Source organism: Tachypleus tridentatus, chromosome 4, assembly GCF_004210375.1.
Source record: "Tachypleus tridentatus isolate NWPU-2018 chromosome 4, ASM421037v1, whole genome shotgun sequence".
Classification (NCBI taxonomy): Eukaryota; Metazoa; Arthropoda; class Merostomata; order Xiphosura; family Limulidae; genus Tachypleus; species Tachypleus tridentatus.
The window spans coordinates 35,469,235-35,491,200 of record NC_134828.1 but is presented as its reverse complement, the minus strand read 5'-3'; the positions used below and the strand labels follow the sequence as shown (position 1 = coordinate 35,491,200).

The 21,966-nt window shown below is 35.8% G+C and overlaps 1 protein-coding gene across 1 annotated transcript in view; it reads left to right on the top strand.

Moving 5' to 3' along the window:
* Positions 1-477: 477 nt before the first annotated feature.
* Positions 478-21,966, top strand: part of LOC143248834 (latrophilin Cirl-like) — a 194,611-nt gene continuing 173,122 nt past the window's right edge. The window contains exon 1 of the mRNA XM_076497659.1: positions 478-498. The gene's annotated coding sequence lies outside the window, so the exon portion shown is untranslated. The remainder of the gene's footprint in view (positions 499-21,966) is intronic.

Here is a 21,966-nt window from a genome sequence, read left to right as displayed (position 1 = left end):
CGTTGGTCATTACACATTGAATATATTAGCATTTTAATTTGTAAGGGCTACTAGGGAATGTGCTATACAATACACTCTCACTCATTTAAATACCAAGAACTACAAACTCACAAATGCCTCTTTTAAAAGGGAGGTGATTCATACCAGGAGGTTCGTGATGGTGGGAAGAGATGTTACATTGGAAGGCACATCCAGACTTTTCGATTTTATATAGCTCAGGTTCTGATGATTAGTCAACATTATAATGTCTATAAAACTACTAGTAATCGTACTATTCCCATTAATAATTTGATGAAGCCACTGATGGCTCCCACGACACATAGTAAACGTGTAGAAACCAAAGTTTTGGCTTGTAAAGGCTACTTACTCTATGAGTCAGACTGAAACGAATTTTTGTCTTTCAGTGGGAACTGTGTGGAAACTCTGAAGGGGATAGTGAAAATACTATATTGTAAGTAGATGAAGAAGAAACCCCAAAGTCTTCAAAACTGATGTTATGTAAGTCATAGAATGATTTTTGCTTGATACACCGTAACCCAGTAGAGATCTTGCCAATAGCCTTGGTGAAGTACAAGTGTGAATGTCATTGTAAGATTGGTTAAAAATATATATATTAATTTACACAAAGTAGTTTCATTGATCTGTATATTCATAGATTATTATTCGATGGCAAAGAATAATATGGTGTCAAGGTGATCATATACTGTCTACGGTAAAATATACTCTTGAACCAACATAAATCTGGGCTGCATCTCAGCTAATGGTTTTGAAGGTTTAACAAAACTAATGGCACTGTAACTGCTTATCGGTACAGTCAGTTTTTCTCGTTCCATTTCCTTGTGAACAAAACCTGCTAAGCAAGCATTCATCTTTCAGTGATCAAAAAAAAAAAATCTTCATATGGGCATTACCAAGGCTTATATGGAAACTGTAAAGTCAAAAATGAAACAAACAAATTGGCTTAATTGTGGAAGATAAACCTTCTCAACCATACATTGATAAACTTATGATAGCATAAAAACAAAAAGTATTAAAAGGCAGTTCAATTTATTATAAAGGTGCAATTACTAGTTGTTTATGCTTTAGGTTTATGTAATGTTTACCACTTGTGCCTTTTCATAATTATTTCCAACCAAGTACATGTATGTGTGTGTTTATACACAAATAAAAAGCGTTCACAATCAGACTAAAATATTATCAGTTTTTGTATAGATATGTGTATATTTCACAATTATTTGTTTTACATCAAAGCCGTATTGAAAATTAATTAAAACTATATAACCCTGAAAATATAATATGTAAAAGTACATTATTTTATGGATATACATGGTCGCGCCTAAGAAAATTTTGACAAAAATGTAAAATTATACCATTTACAAAAAAAAAAAAAAAATGCATGTCTGCGGCCATAGCACCTAAAGACATTAAGAATATTCCGTCTATCACGCATAATCAAAATAAAAGATGGAAAACTAGAAGGCAAGCCGCAGAATCAGTGATGGGCTTGGATCTGGGTGATAGAACCCACAACATCCAAGATCCCACAAGTGCTTACTCATTCAGCTTCTGAATATGTCCTAAAGGTTAAAGATTGGGTGGTATATTTCTTGGTAGAAGTCGAGAGTGTTAAATGACATCAAATTTGTATTTTCATGTCTCTAGAGATAACTAACATGCCAACAACCGGCTATATGTTATGGGATCGGGGACATTGTCGGTTATAGCACCCAGATTTGAACCTATTACTGACTCCATAACTTGCTTTCTAGTTTTGCATTTGTTGTTTTGATTATGTCTGGTAGAAGGAATATCTCAAAGACAGTGTGGCCTGGCATCGCCAGGTGGTTAAGGCACTCGACTTGTAATCCGAGGGTTGTGGGTTCGAATCCCCGTCACACTAAACATGCTCGTTATTTAAGCCGTGGGAGCGTTATAATGGTACGGTCAATCCCACTATTCTTTGGTAAAAGAGTAGCCCAAGAGTTGGCGTTGGGTGGTGATGACTAGCTGCCTTCCCACTAGTCTTACACTGCTAAATTAGGGACGGCTAGCGCAGATAGTCCTCGAGTAGCTTTGCGCAAAATTCAAAACAAACCAAAACCAAACCAAAGACAGTGTAGCCGCAAAATATTTTCACCTTAAAACTATATAATTTATGCTTTGTTTTGTTACAGTTTATTCTGGCACGGTATTGAATATTTGCTAAAATATTCAGAAAACGAAAACCTGTACAACACAATCAAGTAATAATATAAATCCGTGTTGTAATCGAATCGGTCGAGTTTCACGACATGTAATTCATTCTACTGTATTTTGAAATTTTGAAAAGTCGAACAAACTGAAAGATCTTATAAGGAAATCCAAATGAAAAAGGTATGAGATTTTAAAACTGTGAGCGCAACAGCTATTAAAGTTAGGATTTGAATGTTCTGAACGAATAACATATTCGTAACCATTTATTAATATAATAATTCTAAAATAGAAATGAATGCATGAAAATATAAAAAGTAATAAACTACACAAGACGTCTAAGACATCGTGATATTTTTTTCGCGGAGAAATTTAAGAACATCAAATTGGTATGTGACAACTACACGTTTTCAGATTCCTTTATTATGTCGGACAGATTTGGTTTGTCATGGCTAGGTAGTTAAGGCGATCTTATCGTAATCTAAGGATCGTGGGTTTGAGTCTCCGTCACAACAGAAATGCTCGCCGTTTCAGCTGTTGAGGCTTCATAATGTGACGCTCAATCTCACTATTCGTTGGTAAAAAGTAACCCAAGAGTTGGGGTGGGTGGTTATGACTAGCTGCCTTCCCTCTGGTCTTACACTACTAAATTAGTGACGGCTAGCACAAATATATCTTTTGTAGCTTTGCGTAAAATTCAAAAACCAACAAACAAACTATTTATTTAACAATTATGAAAATTAAATCTAATTTAGCAATGTAAGACTAGAGGGAAGGCAGCTATTTATCACCACCCACAGCCAACTCTTGGGCTACTCTTTTACCAACGAATAGTGGGACTGACCGTCACTATATAACGTTCCCACGGTTGAAAGTGCGAGCATGTTTGGTGTGACGGGGATTCTATCCCTCGACTCTCGGATTACGAGTCGAGTGCCTTAACCACCTGGCTATAAGAAACATAATAGAATCATTAATGATACTAAAAGCTCTAACGCAACTCTAACGGTGATCTTGTGTTTCGCTCCAATCTTTTAGGTTTTTATATTAACGATTCAACGTTTTTTTGTATTCAGTATGTGTTTCGATGTGTTTGTTTAATGTGTAAGTTACTAGCAAAATACTCCTAACTCTCTGGTTTAAAAAATAAAGTTATACCCAGAATATGAGTGGGGGCCGACCCTTTCACTGTTTTGGGCCGTAGCAGACGAACAGTTTACCACATGCGACTCATTTAAAGTCACTGTCCTTTGGCATCGACTTCACGTAATTTGATGCCAACCTTCCCGCTCACCTGAGTCCTCATTCGTGTCTTTAAGGAGGTGATCTTGAAATGGTTGCTAAAGTTAAACCTTCTACTGGTTGCATAGAAGCCTACTTAAGCTAGTGTTGTTTTTTGCCAAATTTCATTGCACTTTGCTCTTGCTTGATGTCACAAATCACTAAAATGCTGATATTTTACCAATAGTTACATATGTTCCTTGCTTCGTATCATTATACATAATTTTTTATGTTATATAAATCCATAAAAGTGCCTATTTTGAGCAACTTTAGGCTAGAAACACATTTAATATGTATATATATAAACACACAATACTCTGCTGGCCAAAACGTTAAGCTCAATGAACGTAAAGAGAAATCTGCATTTTGCATTGTTAGACTCAACCACTTATTTCAGTAGAGATTCGTGTGTGTTTTATTATAGCAAAGCCACATGGGGCTATCTGCTGAGCCCATCGAGGGGAATCGAACCCCTGATTTTAGTGTTGTAAATCCGTATGCTTACCGCTGTACTAGCGGAAAGCAAGTAGAGCTTCGAAAATGGAAATAAGAAGAGGAAAACAAAAGTAAAACCCTTTTTTAGCATTTAATAGGGAAAATGCGAACACTATGAAATTATACTAAATACCAGCTGGTCAAAAGTTTAAGACCATACTGAAACGAAGCGTTAATCGGTAAACACGTAACGAAATTTAGTCATTTGTGTTCAAGCATTTGTGTTGTCAATATCTCCCACTAACATCTCCATTGTTACATTGTGTAAAAACATGGCAAAGGCTAAAAAGTTGACAGAGTTTGAACGTGGCAGAATTGTCGAGCTGCAAAAGCAAGGTCTCTCTCAACGTGTCATCGCTGGTGAGATTGGACGTAATAAAACTGCTTTGCAAATTTCTTAAAATACCCAGAGGGATACGGAACGAGAATTTCGAGTGGTGGACCCAATACAATTTCGCCGGCGTTGAGCAGGAGGATTCGACGGGTTGTCTGGCAAGACACCAGCCTATCGTCGAACCAGATTAAGGCCCTTACGGACGCAGAATGTAGCTCAAGAACAATAAGACGGCATCTACGAGAGAAAGACTTTAAAACCGTAAACGTCTTCAAAGGCCACACCTCCTTTCACACTACAAAACAGCTCAGTTAAACTTTGCTGAGAAGCACCAAACATGAGACGAAGAAAAGTAGAAGAAGGTTTTGTTCTTTCATGAGAAAAAAATTAACCTGGATGGTCCAGATGGCTTCCAACGTTACTGGCATGATAAGAATATCCCACCGGAGACATTCTCTACACGAAACAGTGGAGGAGGTTCCATCATGATTTGGGATGCTTTCTCTTTCCATGGAACAATGGAGCTTCAGGTTATACAGGGGCTTGAAACAGCAGCTGGCTACATTTGCATGTTGGAGAGAGCATCCTTATTCGCTGAAGGCCCTTACTTGTGTGAAAATTATTAGATCTTTTAGCACGATAACGCTGCAATCCACAATGCCCGCAGGAGAAAGGACTTTTTCATGGCAAATAACGTGATTCTTTTGGACCATCCAGCGTGTTCGCCCAAACTGAACCTCCTTGAAAATGTTTGGGGGTGGATGGCAAGGGACGTCTATAGAAATGGACGTCAATTCCTAACAGTGCGTGATCTTCGTGAAGCCTTCTTCACCACTTGGAATAACATTCCAGCCAGTCTTTCCAACGCTTGTATCGACCATGCCAAAGCAAATGTTTGCAGTTATTCGCAATGACGGTCTTGCAACTCACTACTGAGACCTATTATTGAGCATTTCCCACCCTGTTTAGGACTTTTGGTATGGTTTTAAACTTTTGACCAGCTAATATTTAGGCTAATTTCATAATGTTCACATTTTCCTTATTAAATAAAAAAAAGTTTTTTATTTTTATTTTCCCTTTTCTTATTTTCATCTTTCGAAGCTCTACTCAAATAAGTGGTTGAGTCTAACAATGGAAAAGGTATATTTTTTTTATGTTTATTGGCCTTAAGATTTTGGCTAGCAGTGTATGTATGTATATATATATTTCCTAATTCAAACCATACAAAAAAAAAGCTTGAGAGATAAATAACAAAAGACGGTCCGAAGTTACAATTTTTTTTATAATATACTAGTAGCTTAATGCGAAATTTTAAAATAAAACCAGGTATTAAAATGAACTATAGTTTGGTCTGGTTGTCATTCAACATCTTTTCATCTCTCGCGCTAACTGACAGCCTTAATCTCCCAGGTTTCCACGTGTCCGTGTATCCGAAACCTCATTTCGCAAGCTTTTCTTGTTTAAAACAGATTCATCTTTATCAATGTTCTGGCAGCTCTGATGATACAATAATTACCTGGAATTTTAAGCAAAGAGGAAATTAAAACATTTCTGTAATAATTCTAAGGCTTAGTAAACTGTGAGATGATTGAGAATAGATAATTATGACAGAAGAATTATCAATATATGTATACAAATACATACGTTCTGACACCAGGCAGACTAACAAAAACTATATATATATGTGTGTGTGTAGAGATGGAGAGAAGGTAGTACTATTATACAGTGTTTAGGGGGGGAAGGCACATTAAAAAAGTACTTTTGTTATCAGTGATGAGTTAATAATAATAATACTCGTACAAACCGTAAGAGGTGGGATGCTATTAGTTATTAATTTTCCGTTGTAATTAACTTAATGGTATCCAACAGAGACACATATGTTGAACATATTCATTCGATCAAATTTTCATATATGGATTTGATGTTATTGAAACGGTGTATGGAAAACATTGTGCTCGTGGTATGTCCAACCGCGTCCTATGGGCGCAACGTCACTTGTTTGATTTGATTGTTTTGAATTTCGCGCAAAGCTACACGAGAGCTATTTGCGCTGGCCGTCCCTAATTTAGCAGCGTGAGACTAGAGGAAAAGACAGCTAGTCATCACCGCCAAATCTTTTATCAACGAATAGTGGGATTGACCGTCACATTATAACGCCATTACGGCTAAAAGGGTAAGCATGTTTGGTGTGACGGGGATTCGAACCCACGAACCTCAGATTACGGGTCGAGTGCCTTAACCACTTGGCTATGACGGGCCGCACAACGCCCCTAACAGTGAGAAAGAGAGAGAAATTATTTTACAAAGGTTGAAAGTTTATTTTATGTTTTTAGCTATATTCATTTTATCGTATTAGTGTAGTTTTAGGCCCGGCATAGCCAGATGGTTTAGACACTCGACTCGTAACCTGAGGATCGCGGGTTCGAATCCCCGTCCAATTAAACATGCTCGCCCTTTCAGCCGTGAGGACGTTATAATGTGACGGTCAATCCAACTATTCGTTGGTAAAATAGTAGCCCAAGAGTTGGCGGTGAGTGGAGATGACTCGCTCTCTTCCCTCTAGTTTTATACTGCTAAATTAGGAACGGCTAACGCATATAACCCTCGAGTAGCTTCGCGCGAAATTAAAAAAATTGTAGCTTAATTCTTTTTATCTCACTGCTTTTTACTTTATAAGTCTTAGAGTAGCGTGGTGATCTCGCAGTATAAAAATCTAGTATGTGTAAAGTTGCATAAAAACTGGCATTGTCGGAATCCAAAGGGACTGCTTGCACTCTGTTTCCCAGTGCCTTCATTATATTCCGAAAAAGCATCGTTGTTATCGCAGTGCTTTAAAGTTTAGCGATAACGCACAGAACATTTAGAAGTTGAGAAGTTTTCACGTATTTATCAGCAATTCTTACTCGGTCTTTATGAAATGGTAACATTTCTCTTAGTGCGTTATTAGCCTTTTGATAGGAAAGCACGGAAATAGTTTCGCCTATTTCTGCTCTCTAAAATATAGCGTTAACGTTTGAGAGCTGTTCATGCTTTGCCTTTGATATTAACTGCCTCTTTTTCGCACGAAAACAATCATAATGCCGGGTCTTCTTGGTGCGTGAAGGGATTTTGATAAAAGCTATGAAATATTCGTGTGTATACAGTTTCTAGAAAAATTACAAATTAAAGGTTTGGTATTTCGCGTTTATAGATGAATGAGTGTTAAAAGATATCTCGTGACTCCAATGTACCAACTTGAATTTGATTACTTCGCGAAAGTAAAGCGTGAAAATTGCACGTTTGTTATTTCTTAAAAGCAATGTAAAATTGACTGTAAAAGTCTTTGCTCACTAACATAATAATATGTGAACATTCAATCTTTTTCTTTTACAAAACTAAGAAAAGAAAAGAATATATCAAACTATTTGAAATTATGCTAAAACAACATTTCAAGGTATTCGCGTCATATATGAGCATACTAACTACGCAGTCTATTGGTATTTGCTTTCGCACACTTTATCCAATAAGGCCTGATGCTCACCTACATAAACAAATAGTAACTTCAAGTGAATTTCACATACCGTTTTCCGCTGCTATTATATATTTTCGATTCTGGTATTGGATCTATCAAGTAACAAGTTTCATGGTCAATTCGGACTTTATACCGTTTAAAATTCTTATTGTAGTAAAATCTTAGTTAAACATGAGCGCTAATTGTATAGACCTAACCTATTTAACACAACAAACCTAGGATTTAATTATTAAGCCAAATGAGAAAAGATTTAATTGTTGTTTTCTATTGAATGCTGTGATTCTTGTTTTATGTGTGAGAAACCTCCATTATTAGTTTACATTTTTAGGAGAAGTGGTCTCGCAGACTTCTGATGGTTGAATATTTCGGTTTCTCTTTATCCTCAGCTTGACGAATTATCACAAAGTTTTTACTAGTCACAGCAATGTTACATTTTGTTACAGCATGTCATGCAGCACTTGATGAATTCTCATCAGATTTATCAGGAATACCTTCTTTCTCTATCTCTTTTTTTTTCATAAAGGTAGAAAACCACCTACCTATTCTTCTTCCCTCCAATCAGAAGGTCAAAAGTAGGAACAGCTTTACCCAAACCCACTGTTATGGCTCTTTAACCTATGTGAGTAAAAAGTGGAAACCTTCTTTGAATTCAAACATACATAGGGAGGAAGAGGTCCAAAATAGGCAACTGTTAATAAGTAAAAAACAACATATTATAGTTGCAGAACAGATGAACTGTTCACATGTGCATTCGCATTAACACACAGCGTAACGAGTTACAACACCAGACGTTGTTCTCCTTAAGTGAATGCGCCTACAGAATAGTGGACACAATTCATTAATAGTTTGTTCAATTACTCCTTTCTCCACTACTCTTCTCTTACCAATGCAAAAGACACAAACTGCCAAGAACAACTTCAAAACATAGTCCGTGATGTATTCAATAACTCCTTTCTCCAGTATTCTTCTCTTACCAATATAAAAGACACTAACTGTCAAGAACAGTTTCAAAACATAGTCCGTGATGTAATCAATAACTCCTTTCTCCAGTATTCTTCTCTTACCAATATAAAAGACACTAACTGTCAAGAACAGTTTCAAAACATAGTCCGTGATGTATTCAATAACTCCTTTCTCCAGTACTCTTCTCTTACCAATGCAAAAGACACAAACTGCCAAGAACAACTTCAAAACATAGTCCGTGATGTATTCAATGACTCCTTTCTCCAGTACTCTTCTCTTACCGATATAAAAGACACTAACTACCAAGAACAGCTTCAAAACACAGTCCATAATGCTTTAAATATAAAACTCTCCCCCGCTCCTCCTACAGTGGCTCAGCAGTAAGTCTGAGAACTCACACCGCTAAAAAACTGAGTTTCGATCTCGTAGTGAAATATCCTTTTATTTAGCTTTGTGCTCATAAACAAACCAAATATAACATTGGCAAGAAGCACTTCAAAGTGTCTCTCATAACGAATCAAATAAACAATACGTTCCTTCATCCGTGACTTTCAGCCAGTTCTCTTCAAAGTGTGGGACTCACGTTCCTGAGAAGGAACAAACAGTTCGTACGGAAGGCGTATATTGTGCGAAGACGTAAAACACAACCTCTTTCATGTTGAAGTCATAAATGAAGGCAACAACTATCCTAAAATGTACGTTTATTGATTTTTCGCTTTTAATAAGCTTAAATTCAGATTACATGCCAAGAGTATATAATTTATTATAGTACACTCTGTTGTACTGGGTCGGTGGAAGCTTTTTGAAAAATGTTTGAGAATTAATTGCTAGTTTAAGTTTTTGTGAGTCTAGAAGCAGTTTGTTGCCGAGTGCGGAATGAGAATGACTGTCAAATACCACTATTTAGTTAGAGAATACTCAGAGTTAGGTGTCGCTGCTGTTGACTAGTTTTGACTGATTATTTGGAATTAAGCACAAAGCCACACAATGGGCTATTTGTATTTTTCCACTATGGGTATTGAAACCCGGTTTATAGCGGTGTGAGTCCGCAGACATGTCGCTGTGCCACTAGGTGGGGAGAAGTTGTTGATTAATTAGCTGCTTTCCTTCTAGTTTGTCAGTTGAAAATTAGGGACAACTATGAGCATATAGCCCTTGTATAGCTTTACCCAGAAGTTTTGAAACAAACAAGAAATATTACGATTTTTTTTCTAAACCCCGAAAGCTTGCGAAGCATTTGTAAACCAGTCAGTCCAAATTTCGTGATAAAAATAATCTATACTGTGGGTACTTTTTTCTCTTTCCTGTTTATTTCTATTTCAAAATCAAAAGTGTAATAAAATAGTCTCTCAGCTCTATCTTTTGTCTCCTACAAGTAACTGCCAGAGACGTAACATTTCGTGAATACCAGCACTCCACAGTTGACAAAAGATTTTCTGAAACGCTATTAATATACACAGAAAATACTTTAAATGTTAAGGTTTAAATTTCTGAGGAATGCTGGAGAAAATGTGTACAGTTTAAGTTGTTTTCTTTGTTGTTGTTGTTGATGTTAGACAATATAAATTTTACAGTACACCCTCTTATTGTACAATGAAAATGTTATTTTTCGCACGCGTAATATGCAAATTTTTGGAATGAGTCACAAGAGCTGATCACTCTGTAGCAAGTCGTACGAAAATTGGCTCATTATACGTTCTCGAATAGTATTTATACTCGTGGGTTCTAATATTAATTTTGGATAGTAATAGCAATTTTAAATGTTGAAGACGCACGTATAATTAAGATTAGCCTTACAAGGCCAATTTTTACGGTAATGATGGATTTAACAACGCTACAGGAAAGAAATATTAACAAGTAATAAAACATTTTCTGAAAGTAAAATGAAGTAGGTATGGCAGTGCCATGAAGAATGCAGACACGTATATAGGGATGATAGAGTTATGCATATTCCATCCCAAAATGACTCTTAATATTAAAGTTTAATGTTACACTATAAAATGCACGAGTACAAAATGGTTACGAGGTCAGTCAATTTGACCGATCTTGTAGTGAAAGTTTGTAATGTATTCTCAAGATGGCTGGTATGAATATTACAATTTTAATTAAAATAAAGTACAGATCAACGTTTCAATCTTCATTAAGTACTCTTCAGGTTAACGGAGATATTAACCTGATATAATAGTTATGATATTACAATAAACAAACAACATACCAACAGTCAGAAATATATATCTTAAAGCTTTAAAGTATTAAAGTCAATATGCATTTACTGTTTACCAATATTGAAAGATATGTAGAGATGATCTGTATCATCTGTTTACATTGGTTTTTGATACTGCTAATGCTAAGTCATTTTACATTTACAAAACGTTTTTATTGCTTGTTTTCTGCTGTTTCCCCTCTTAGCGAATGTTACTGTATTCTATTAATGTGTGCAGTAAAACTTAATGTGATGAGTATTGATTATTTAACTCCTTCATTTAATACACAATATAAGAGTTGCCTTTCTAAAAACACCAATTGTATTATGTAAAGAGCATTGAGTATTCTACAAGTTGCATTCATCTAATGTTCATCTATTATTGGACGGTAATTCCCATTTCACTCTGTACATAAAGGAACACCAAGTTTCTTAAGAAAAGTTAACTTCAAAGGATAATGACAAAATCGTTTACACTAGAAATATGATTTTAAAAAATTACGACAAAGTAATAATATCGGGCTCTATCTGGAAACACATAGAGTGGATTTAAACTTAAACTGACATTATAAAGTGATTATAAGATTATCTCGACTGAAACAAGAAGTTTGTTCGTTTTGAATTTTGAGCAAAGCTACACAAGGGCTATCTGCGCTAGTTTAGCAGTGTAAGACTTGAAGAAACGAAGGTAGTCATCACTAACCACCGCCAACTTTTGAGCTAGAATTTTACTAACGAATAGTAGGATTGACCGTACATATAATGCCTTCACAATTGATGAGAATTCGAACCTACGACCATCCAATTTGTAGTCAAGCGCTCTAATCACTTGACCATGCCGGGCTCAAACCAACAACCAGAAAGATAAACAATTTGATGCGTTGGTCACTTTCTTGTTTGGTATCTTAATGGTAGTTTTCTTTGCCTTTTTGGAGGGTTTGTTAGAAAGAGGAACAAATTGAAGTGTGTGTCAGTCATGAAACGTCCCGGCATCACCAGGTGGGTTAAGGCGTTCGACTCGTAATCTGAGGGTACGGGTTCGAATCCCTGTCGCACCAAATATGCTCGTCCTTTCAGCCGTGGGGGAGTTATAATATGACGGTCAATCCCACTATTTGTTAGTAAAATAGTAGCTCAAGAGTTGGTGGTGAGTGGTGATGACTAGCCGCCTTCTCTCTTGTCTTACACTGGTAAATTAGGCACGGCTAAGGCAGATAGCCCTCGTGTAGCTTTGTGCGAAACTAAAACAAAACTAACAGTCATGAAACTCTCTTTCACTGTTTATTCTATATCGTGTATATTTGTATAATGCCTATTGAGTACCTTTGTCATACCTACAGTAGAATCTAACGACTCGACGAGTCTTCATTATAGGTCTTTACCACAGGTGTAAAAGTAATATTTATTCTCCATTATATTCCTTCACCACTGATATAACAATAGGAATATATATCCTCTATTATTTTTCCTCACAATAGATCTAACAACAATCCAATTTTGGAGTATTTCCTTTAGTTTATATGTCTGGAATGAAAAGTTCACTTGCCATCCAACTCCATATAATTACTACTTTTCAAAATATATTTGTATGTTACTAAAAATAAACGAATATATATATTGATTTTTTTAAAAAAGCACAGTGTTTTGTGATTTTATTTCCCCCTATATGAAATCCTCAATGTATTCTAGCTACTCCGAAGACGTGTATGATCTTATGGCATTCTAGTATTTTCTGAAAAATATTTTAGCTCAGGAAGCAAGCGGTTGAGAAACTTGTGTAAAGGAACAGTTTGTTTTTTCGAATAGCATTCTTAGATTTATTTAAACTCTGCTTGCGTTCGCTAAGGTTTTCTTATAAGCTATTCGCATGACGATAGTACTTTCATTAACATATTTTAATTTATTCAGTCTCCATCTAAACAAACTTGGAATATTTTGCTTAGAGAGCCATATCTTGGAACTTACTGACTGCATTGTTTTGTTAAAGCTTAAATACTCATAAATTTTGCATACTAACATTTATTCTTAAGGTATACTGATGACTACTGTATCATGTAGTCATCGCCTTCACCAGAATAAGCAATGCTTTAATACTCGAAGCCAAACTGAACCAGCTAAGTAAACAGATGTACATGATTTGTTTGTTTGTTTGTTTTGGAATTTCGCGCAAAGCTACTCGAGGGCTATCTGTGCTAGCCGTCCCTAATTTAGCAGTGTAAGACTAGAGGGAAGGCAGCTAGTCATCACCACCCACCGCCAACTCTTGGGCTACTCTTACCAACGAATAGTGGGATTTACCGTCACATTATACGCCCCCGCGGTTGGGATGGCGAGCATGTTTAGCGCGACGCGGGCGCGAACCCGCAGATGTACATGAATAGCAAGCTTTTCCCCTCCATTGACCCCTGTCCCAAGCACTGGAAAACTCGTTTGGTTAGTCAACATATAAGGCTTAGGTTTACATCTTTACAGGTTACTTGAACTTTATTTAGATATAGAACATTTTCACACAAAACTTTTTTTTCACACTTAAAACATTTTGTTACTTTAATGTGTATGTGTTAAATATTTCTTTTCTTTTACACGAGGGGCGAAACTGAAAAGAAAATCTGATGCAGAGGCCAATGAATTATTTGATTGGCCGTACGTGCCATCAGCTGTGGACTACAGTTTGTTTGTTTTTTTCGTCTATCCAAGTCTCATCAGCTCAGCTTCTGTCAGCAAGCTGAAGAAACACCATTAAGTCACATTCAATGGTGAAGTGTACATTATATTTATGGGATTTTGAGTCCGTTTTACTGCACCATATAGTAAAGTAAATTTATTATATGGTGAAGTAAAATGAACTCCAAATCTCACAAATATTTCGTTACTTTATTTTCATGTTTCTAGAAATTTTGGCCACTCTCATTAAGTGTCATTAAAACATTTGTGTTTCGTTACTAATAGATACAATAATATTGTCGACTTTGATGCATGTTATGGTTTGAGTTTGGAGCAATACATGTATGGATATCCTATACGTAAAACTGAACTTATCTTTCGTACCTGAACCGAAATTTTACAGGAAATTTTCATATTAAATCTTATTATAAAAACCCCTAGTGGACTGTTTTTAAATTACCGTCTCTGTTTGTATATTTTGCATTGCAAAAGTTTTATTTTCCTTCTCTCCAAGCATATGATATAAATTTTCGTAATATAAACACATTTTTCAAAGTCCACATCTGCTGTGATTTTCAGAAAGTAGCTGGCTTCACATTTTAATCCCAAGCTGTTGGAAATGAGTGTGTACATTTCTTTCATGTCTGACCATCGATCTTCAAATATTCACGTATTGCTTCTTGTTCTAGTCTTCTGCCATGTAAATTTATTTCATGGATTCTGTTTTTATTTGTACCCAAATCACCATTTTCTCTCTCTTTCCGTTACCACACCACGTGTTTCGATTTATTATTATTTTTTTCTTCATTATCTCAATTTCGTCAAAGCAATCAATTATTTTCACTTTCTCATTTGGGCTCGATATGGCCTGGTGGTTAAAGCGCTTGTCTCCTAATTCGAGGGTCGTGAGTTCGAATCTCATTTACACCAAGCATGCGCGCTCTTTTTATTATAATGTGACGGTCAATCCCTCTATTACTTGGTAGAAGAGTAGGTAGCCCAAGAGTTGGCGTAGGTGGTGATGATCAGCTACCTTCCATCTTACACTGCTAAATTAGGGGCGGCTAGCGCAAAGAACCCTTGTGTAGCTTTGCGCGAAATTAAAAAAAAAAGACTTTTCCGTTTTTTCTTCCTTTTGTTTCTAAAACGTTTTGTCAACTTCATCACTATTATCCCAGGATCCATTACTATAAGTGCTGCCAGAATGAGGGTTAAGGCGTCTTAGATTGCAGCTTGTTACTTTTATCGTAGTGACTTATTTTAAACAATGTCAACATCAATCAGCGTTGAATTGCAATCAAAATAAGCTACCTGTAGATCAGACTAAAAATATATGTCAAGATAATTAAATATAGTGTTCAAACTGTATTACTTCTAATGATATGAATACCTTGTATTAACAATGGTTTAGCAGAATCAAAATCGTGTAACATTTGTCTATTTGCTGTTGTTTTTTTTACTTATCAGCTTAGTTTGTTTGTTTTTAACAGTAAAATTGTAAAAAAAAGGCAATATAGCAAATACACTATGTTCACTGTAGGGATCTGGACTCGAATATTAACGTCATAGTTTCTCAAGCCTACCGCTTAGATCGGAGGAAAATGTAACTTTATTACATTTATAAAAACCAATACTCCTGAACTCTCCAGGAAATATTGAATTATTAAAAACATATTTCAAGTCTCGATTTAAAGGGCTTGTCTTGTTTCTCGAGCAGTGTCTTTTTAGACTTTACTTGAGACACATAATCAAAGGGAATGACGATCATTACAACTGAATAAAGCACTCGAAACCTGTTTAGTTTCATCTTTGAAGCTTCCTTAGTTTGTAACATAACCCTAGAAAAATTGTTTTTCTTAGGCAAGCTAAGCTAAAGAACAGTTTTATTGTGTAAACTCGTGGATTTTCTTTAAATATATCGTGACACTTTATACCAGATTTAGATTGGGTAGAATACCTAAACTGGGTATCTTTTTTTTACTTTCACGAAAGACTGGTGTTTCTTAATGTGTTGCTTCTTGATTTTACAGCGGTTATAGGTCAGTAAAAAAAAAGGTGCTGATTTCGTTCGCAAAATTTGATGAGAATTTCCTGGTCTTAAGCCACATAAGATGCACACGCTCAGAAGAATGTATAACAGATTACTTAAGTATCTCTCTTTCAAAACAGATAGCGTGCATTGTTTGGTGATGAGTAGCATCTGATGGATTTCGTCTGTTACTATAGCAAATATTTCAGTACCAAGGCTTGATTTATCTATTGAAACATCTCACATTGAAAATGAAGGAATGCGAATAGCTTTATACTGTTTCTACCCCCCTCCATTTCTTTTCCCTAAATGATTTGTTTATTTGCTTGGTTTCGAAACAAAGCCAAACAAAAGCTATTTGGGCTAATTTTTAACTGGTAGGTTCGAGTGAAGTAGTTACTTAACAGCAACCACAACTAACTCTATTTTTCTCTCATCGAATAGCGGAACCCCCCACTAGTACAACAGTATGTATACGGATTTACAACGTTAAAATCAGGGGTTCGATTCCCCTCAGTAGGCTCAGCAAATAGTTCGATGTGGTTTTGCTATAAGAAAACACACACACATCGAATAGCGAAAGTACTCCGCTGGTACAGATTTACAACGCTAAATCAGAGGTTCGATTCCCCTCGTTGAAGTCAGCAGATTGCACCATGTGGCTTTGCTATAAGAAAACACACACACACACACACGAATAGCAAGATTTGACTGTCACCGCAATGACACATATAAGGTGGAAAATTTCTGACAGAGCGTGATTTTGCGGCAACAGGACGCAAATTATGGAACTTTTGTTTTACATTCTAGAAGGTTAATCATTTTATCACCCCCTCAGAAAAAATAATGACAATGAGCTATTGCGTTATTATATATCTTTCTCATAATCAGATTATGCATGGTTTATGAGTCAAGCTTTTGAAAAACATTGTAGCTGTACAACTAATTTATATTTCGGAGAGCTTATCCTATTCAATCTAATACTGCTCAAAATATTAAGTTCAACAGAGTCATTTTAACTGAAAAATCCAAAAATCTCAATGACATACATGAAAGACTTTGTGGATACACCAATAAGCATATTTTTGGTAGATCAATTAGTACGTTGACCTGTAAAGAATGTGATTGGCAAACGTATGTTTAATTTTTTGTAAACTTCACTGACACATACCTAACAGTAGTTTTCTAAACTTAAATACACACAACCAGCTGCTCTTTCTAGTGAAACTAACTTTTGGTATTTTGTGGACATATTGCAAGGGTGTAGTAATTTCAACATTTAAAATTATAAAACGTGCAATATTTGTTTGTTTCTTATTAGGCATAAAATTGAACAAGAGGCTATCTGTGTTTTGCCTACCTAAGATAACGAAGTCCAATTCTTAGCATTATGAGCCCACGAACTTAGCAATTGGTTACCATGGGGCAACATACACTAACTTTCATTTTAAAGAAATGATCTGTCACAACTAGTAATGTTTAAAAAGTCGACAATTTTGCTGTCTTCTGTCTGGTGAGTAGTTCAGAATTATAGATGTTTGTCTAGCGGGCTTTGACCTAACCGATTAGCCGCCACGTGTACGTATGGTATCCTGAAGTAGAAAGTTTCCTTTTCAAAGAATGCGAAATGCAAGAAAAAATAAAAATAAAAAGTCAGAAAGGGTTTGCTGTCCACACTGGTCTCGTACTTTCACGTCGAGTATCTACTATACTCTAGTTCTGTAGCCTTTTTTTACAACAGTAAATAATATTAAGAAAAGAGATGTTAAAGTGCAACCTACTCGTTTTTTTTTATTTCAATGCAAAATCAACACTGACCTGTTGAGACACACACAAAAGTAATTTCTAATCTAAGTTACTTTTAGTCACGATACTTAACTTTAAAACATAATGAGAAAAAGTGGTGTAACAGTAAACAGCACCAACGACTGTCTCGTGAGTCACGTACACGTATACATTTTCTATAATTTCCCAGAAACAAGGTTATACAATAATTTAACTGTTTTGGAGCTTATACACTTGTTGTTATTTCACAAAAACAAGAACGACATTTCTTTTTTATGGATAGTTTCGCTAAATTTCGCCATACGACACCTAGTTTTAGTTATCCTCAATGTCAAATGCGTTTAATTTCCATGGTAAATGACATTTTCGGTAATTTTGATGCCCCCCGCTAGTACAGCGGTATGTCTCCGGATTTACAACGCTAAAATCAGGGTTCGATTCCCCCTCGGTGGGCTGAGCAGATAGCCCTTTGTGGCTTTGCTATATGAAAAACACACGAACACACACAGTAATCTTGATATCACAAGACTAAGGTTATAATTAACTAAGTATACATTTCAAAAACGGTTTATAATGGTAACTATCCTTATAAAAGGACGTAAGTACCCTCTTCCCCCCACACAGTTATTTTAATAGTATAAATCAAACAGTTGATAATCTATCATTTAACCTCAATTAAAAATGATTGGTCATACAGCTTTAACTCAAAAAAATATATATGTTCGATAGATATGGCGGCTTTACATCTTTTCAGTTGATGGCGTTTTCCTTCATTATAGAATAATATTACCGTAAACAGCAATGGTGGCCCGACATTGCCAAGTGATTAGGGCGCACAACTCACAATCTGTGGGTTGCGGGTTCAAATCCCCGTCACACCAAACACCTTTCAGCCGTAGAGGCGTTATAATGTAACGGTCAGTTCCATTATTCGTCGGTAAAAGAGTAGCCCTAGAGTTGACGGTGGGCGGTGATGGCTAATTGCCTTCCCTCTTACACTGAGAAATTAGGGACGGCAAGCGCAGATAATTAACTAAATTAGCTTTGCGCAAAGTTTAAAAGATAAAACAGCGAGAGCAGACTGGCACCGATGTTATATGTTAAAATGTCGACCCATGGTTACAGTATCGTGGACCGCTCTTCTGCAAGTGTTGTACCCAGAAAATCTTAATTCTCTGGAGTCATTTCACGAGATATCACGTGCAACACATATTTCACTCGAGGGGAGTAAACTCCGATGAACGTGTGAAGCAGCTCATTCAGTCTGTCTCCTTTTCATTAAGGAATGCATTGTTCTGGAGCTTTGAATACCTGGAATATGAATACGAGAATTCATATGACACATCCCTTTTGGATCATGGATACACTATAAAAGTGGTGGTCAAATCCCTCTGCATTATCCTTTTAAAGAAAACAGCCCAACTGTTGACATCTGGGTTTTCATGTGTGTGTGTTTCTTATAGCAAAGCTACATCTGTCTATCTGCTGTGTCTACCGAGATGAATCGAACCCCTAATTTTAGCGTTATACATTAGTAGATTTACCGCGGTAGATATTTTTTCACAGCTGTTTTTCTTCTAGACTGACAGTCTACAATTATAGGTTGTTAATAACAGATAGCTGAATACTCCTTTATGTTGTTTAGTGCGAAAACTGTATAAAAATATCGAGGTTGAGCATTGTCCCTTCTATCAAGTTTAATTCAGGGCCAATTTAACCAGCAAATAGAAGTGCGAACGGCCGCAGGGTAGGAGCCATTTATGGCCCGGCATGACCAAGTGGGTTAACGAGTTCGACTTGTAATCTGAGGGTCGCGGGTTCGAATCCCCGTCGCACCAAACATGCTCGCCCTTTCAGTCGTGGGGCCGTTATAATGTGACGGTCAGTCCCACTATTCGTTGGTAAAAGAGTAGCCCAAGAGTTGGCGGTGGGTGGTGATGACTAGCTGCTTTCCCTTCAGTGTTACACTGCTAAATTAGGGACAGCTTTCACGGATAGCTCTTGTGTGGCTTTGCGCGAAATTCGAAAAGAAACAAACAGGATCCATTTATTTTGTAGTAGTAGTGGTGAAATTCCTGCAACATTTAAAGATTGGTATAAGTGTATCTCAGAATGGCTGGGTTGGGTATCAACACTTTTATTAATAAGCAAAGAACAACGTTTCGACCTTCCTAGGTCATCTTCAATAAAAGTGTTAATACCCATACCAGACGTTTTAAGATATATTTTTATTTCAAGTGGGTTTCTCGTCATCAAGAATTACAGATTGGTTTGTCCACCAAAACTTATTTTTTCTCTCAACACAGTTTCACCTCCACTATAACTTTTATAGGGAATATGAATATATTTTGTTTCAATCTTTTGATATGGGTATAACAATGTTATTTCATTGTAGAATAAAACAAGACTCATCCAATGAATGTGTTTTTGGAACCATTGCAGAATAGGTATTTTGCCTTGCCATAATCCGAAGGTACTTTTTTAAGTGTGGCACAGTGAACAGTATTTTTAAAGCCTATTTTCGAAAGTTGATATACTTTAAAAAGGCATCAAGTAGCGGCTGCGAACATCAGATTCAATTCAAAGCATATACCTTACAATTGAAATGAGCCAGAATTGACAAATAATGATCTCAGAACAAAACCTTATGCTAACCTAGGAAAGTCGAAACGTTGTTTTCTGTTTATCAATAAAAGTGTAAATACCCCTACCAACCGTTCTGAGATACATTTTTATTTCAAGCGGGTTTCTCATCATCAAGAAATAAGGATTGTATGTTTGTGTTGTGAATCATTATTTGATTTGTCCAAATGTATGAGTTATACTTTTGGTTATACTTTACATACCCTTATGGTTTTCCATATCAGTAAATCATCAAAGTGTATTCTTTAAGGTGTAACTTTGCGCGGTTCGTGAACATTTTGTACCACTTTAAACTCTGTTATTCTTTCAAAATGGTAACATATACATAACTGTGTGAGTTCACAGGACTAACATATATGTAGCATATGATAAATAACTGATCATTTGCGTTTCGTATCACATAATTGATCATGAAATACGTGGTTTGCGTAACAATACCCTGAAAAATGTTTTTGGTATTGTGATTGTTTCGTGCAGTACCTGAAAATAATCTTTCTATCAAGCGCACTTATAAAACAACATTTCACCTGTAACAAACGCTCATTATAAACTACATACACTTTATTTTGAACTACAAGATTGTTATCAAACCTTGATTTGTGTTTTAACGATATTTTAAATGTATGTAACATGTTCAAAATTGAGATGTTTTTATATCGCTATATGTTTTTATTTTAATTATTCTCATTTATTTTTAATTACCAAAATCCATATAATGCTCATTTTCCTCATTACAAGTGATCAAAAGAAATATAAAGGAATATTACCGGTTAAAGCAACGCCAAAATATTATAGTATTTAGTTGTTTGTTTTTTTTCATTTCTTGGTATCGACATAACGTCTTGGAATAAACATTACCAATATGTTACAGAATTTAGAGGGTATTTTTCCTTCCTACTTGCATAATTTATCTGGGTAAACATTACCAATAGAATTTAGAGGTTTTTTTCTCCCTACTTGTATAATTTATCTAGCTAAACAATACCAATATGTTATAGAATTTAGAGGGTCTTTTTTTCTTCCTATTTGCATATCTTGGTAAGCATTACCAATGTATTATAGAATTACTAGAAATGTTTTTTTTTTATTTCTTGGATAAATCCATAATCAAATAATAAGCTTGAAACTTTTTGTCAGCTTAAGAGTAAACTTTTGTGTTTCTAATCGTTAAAAGCAAATAACATTATTGAGAAAACAGAACCCGAAACGAATGTCTGACGTGATACAAAAATAATATAATAATTTTGTATGTAGCGAATCCTGTGGTTGTCACCAGGATTACCTGAAGGCTGTATTGCTAGTCAGACCTTTAAGTTTAGAGTAACACATCAACAGGGCTTCGAGAGCCTTACAGTCCCACATGTTATAGATATGTCGTGTTTCAAGATTTAATATAGGATATCGGACATACCGTCAAAACCAATTCTTTGATTCCAATCGATCTAGAAGTCTTCGCTTGCACGGTACTGTAACATTCGAGGTGACTGTACCAATCTTTTAGATTTGGAATATTTTGCTATACTTCAAACAGTGTTTTCAGACGTGGAACGTGGAAGAATAGAAAATGAAGGTTTTTGATATGTGCTTATATTGAAAAGGCGTTATTTCGTTTCCTTAATATTCCAAACCACAACCGTATATTCCCCCTTCGTAAAACAAACATGTTACCGAACGCAGTATGGAGTACGACTGTGTTGGTTGAAATATTAACAGTAGTTTCTTTGAACCAAAGCAGAAACGCCTTTTTAATAAATCCTTCTTGAAACAAATATATTGTAAAGCTAGAATAATCCATGTCTATCTCTGTATTCGGAAAGTTTTCGGAAAATATTTTACTATTCTTATTTTATTACATTTTTTGCGCAAGC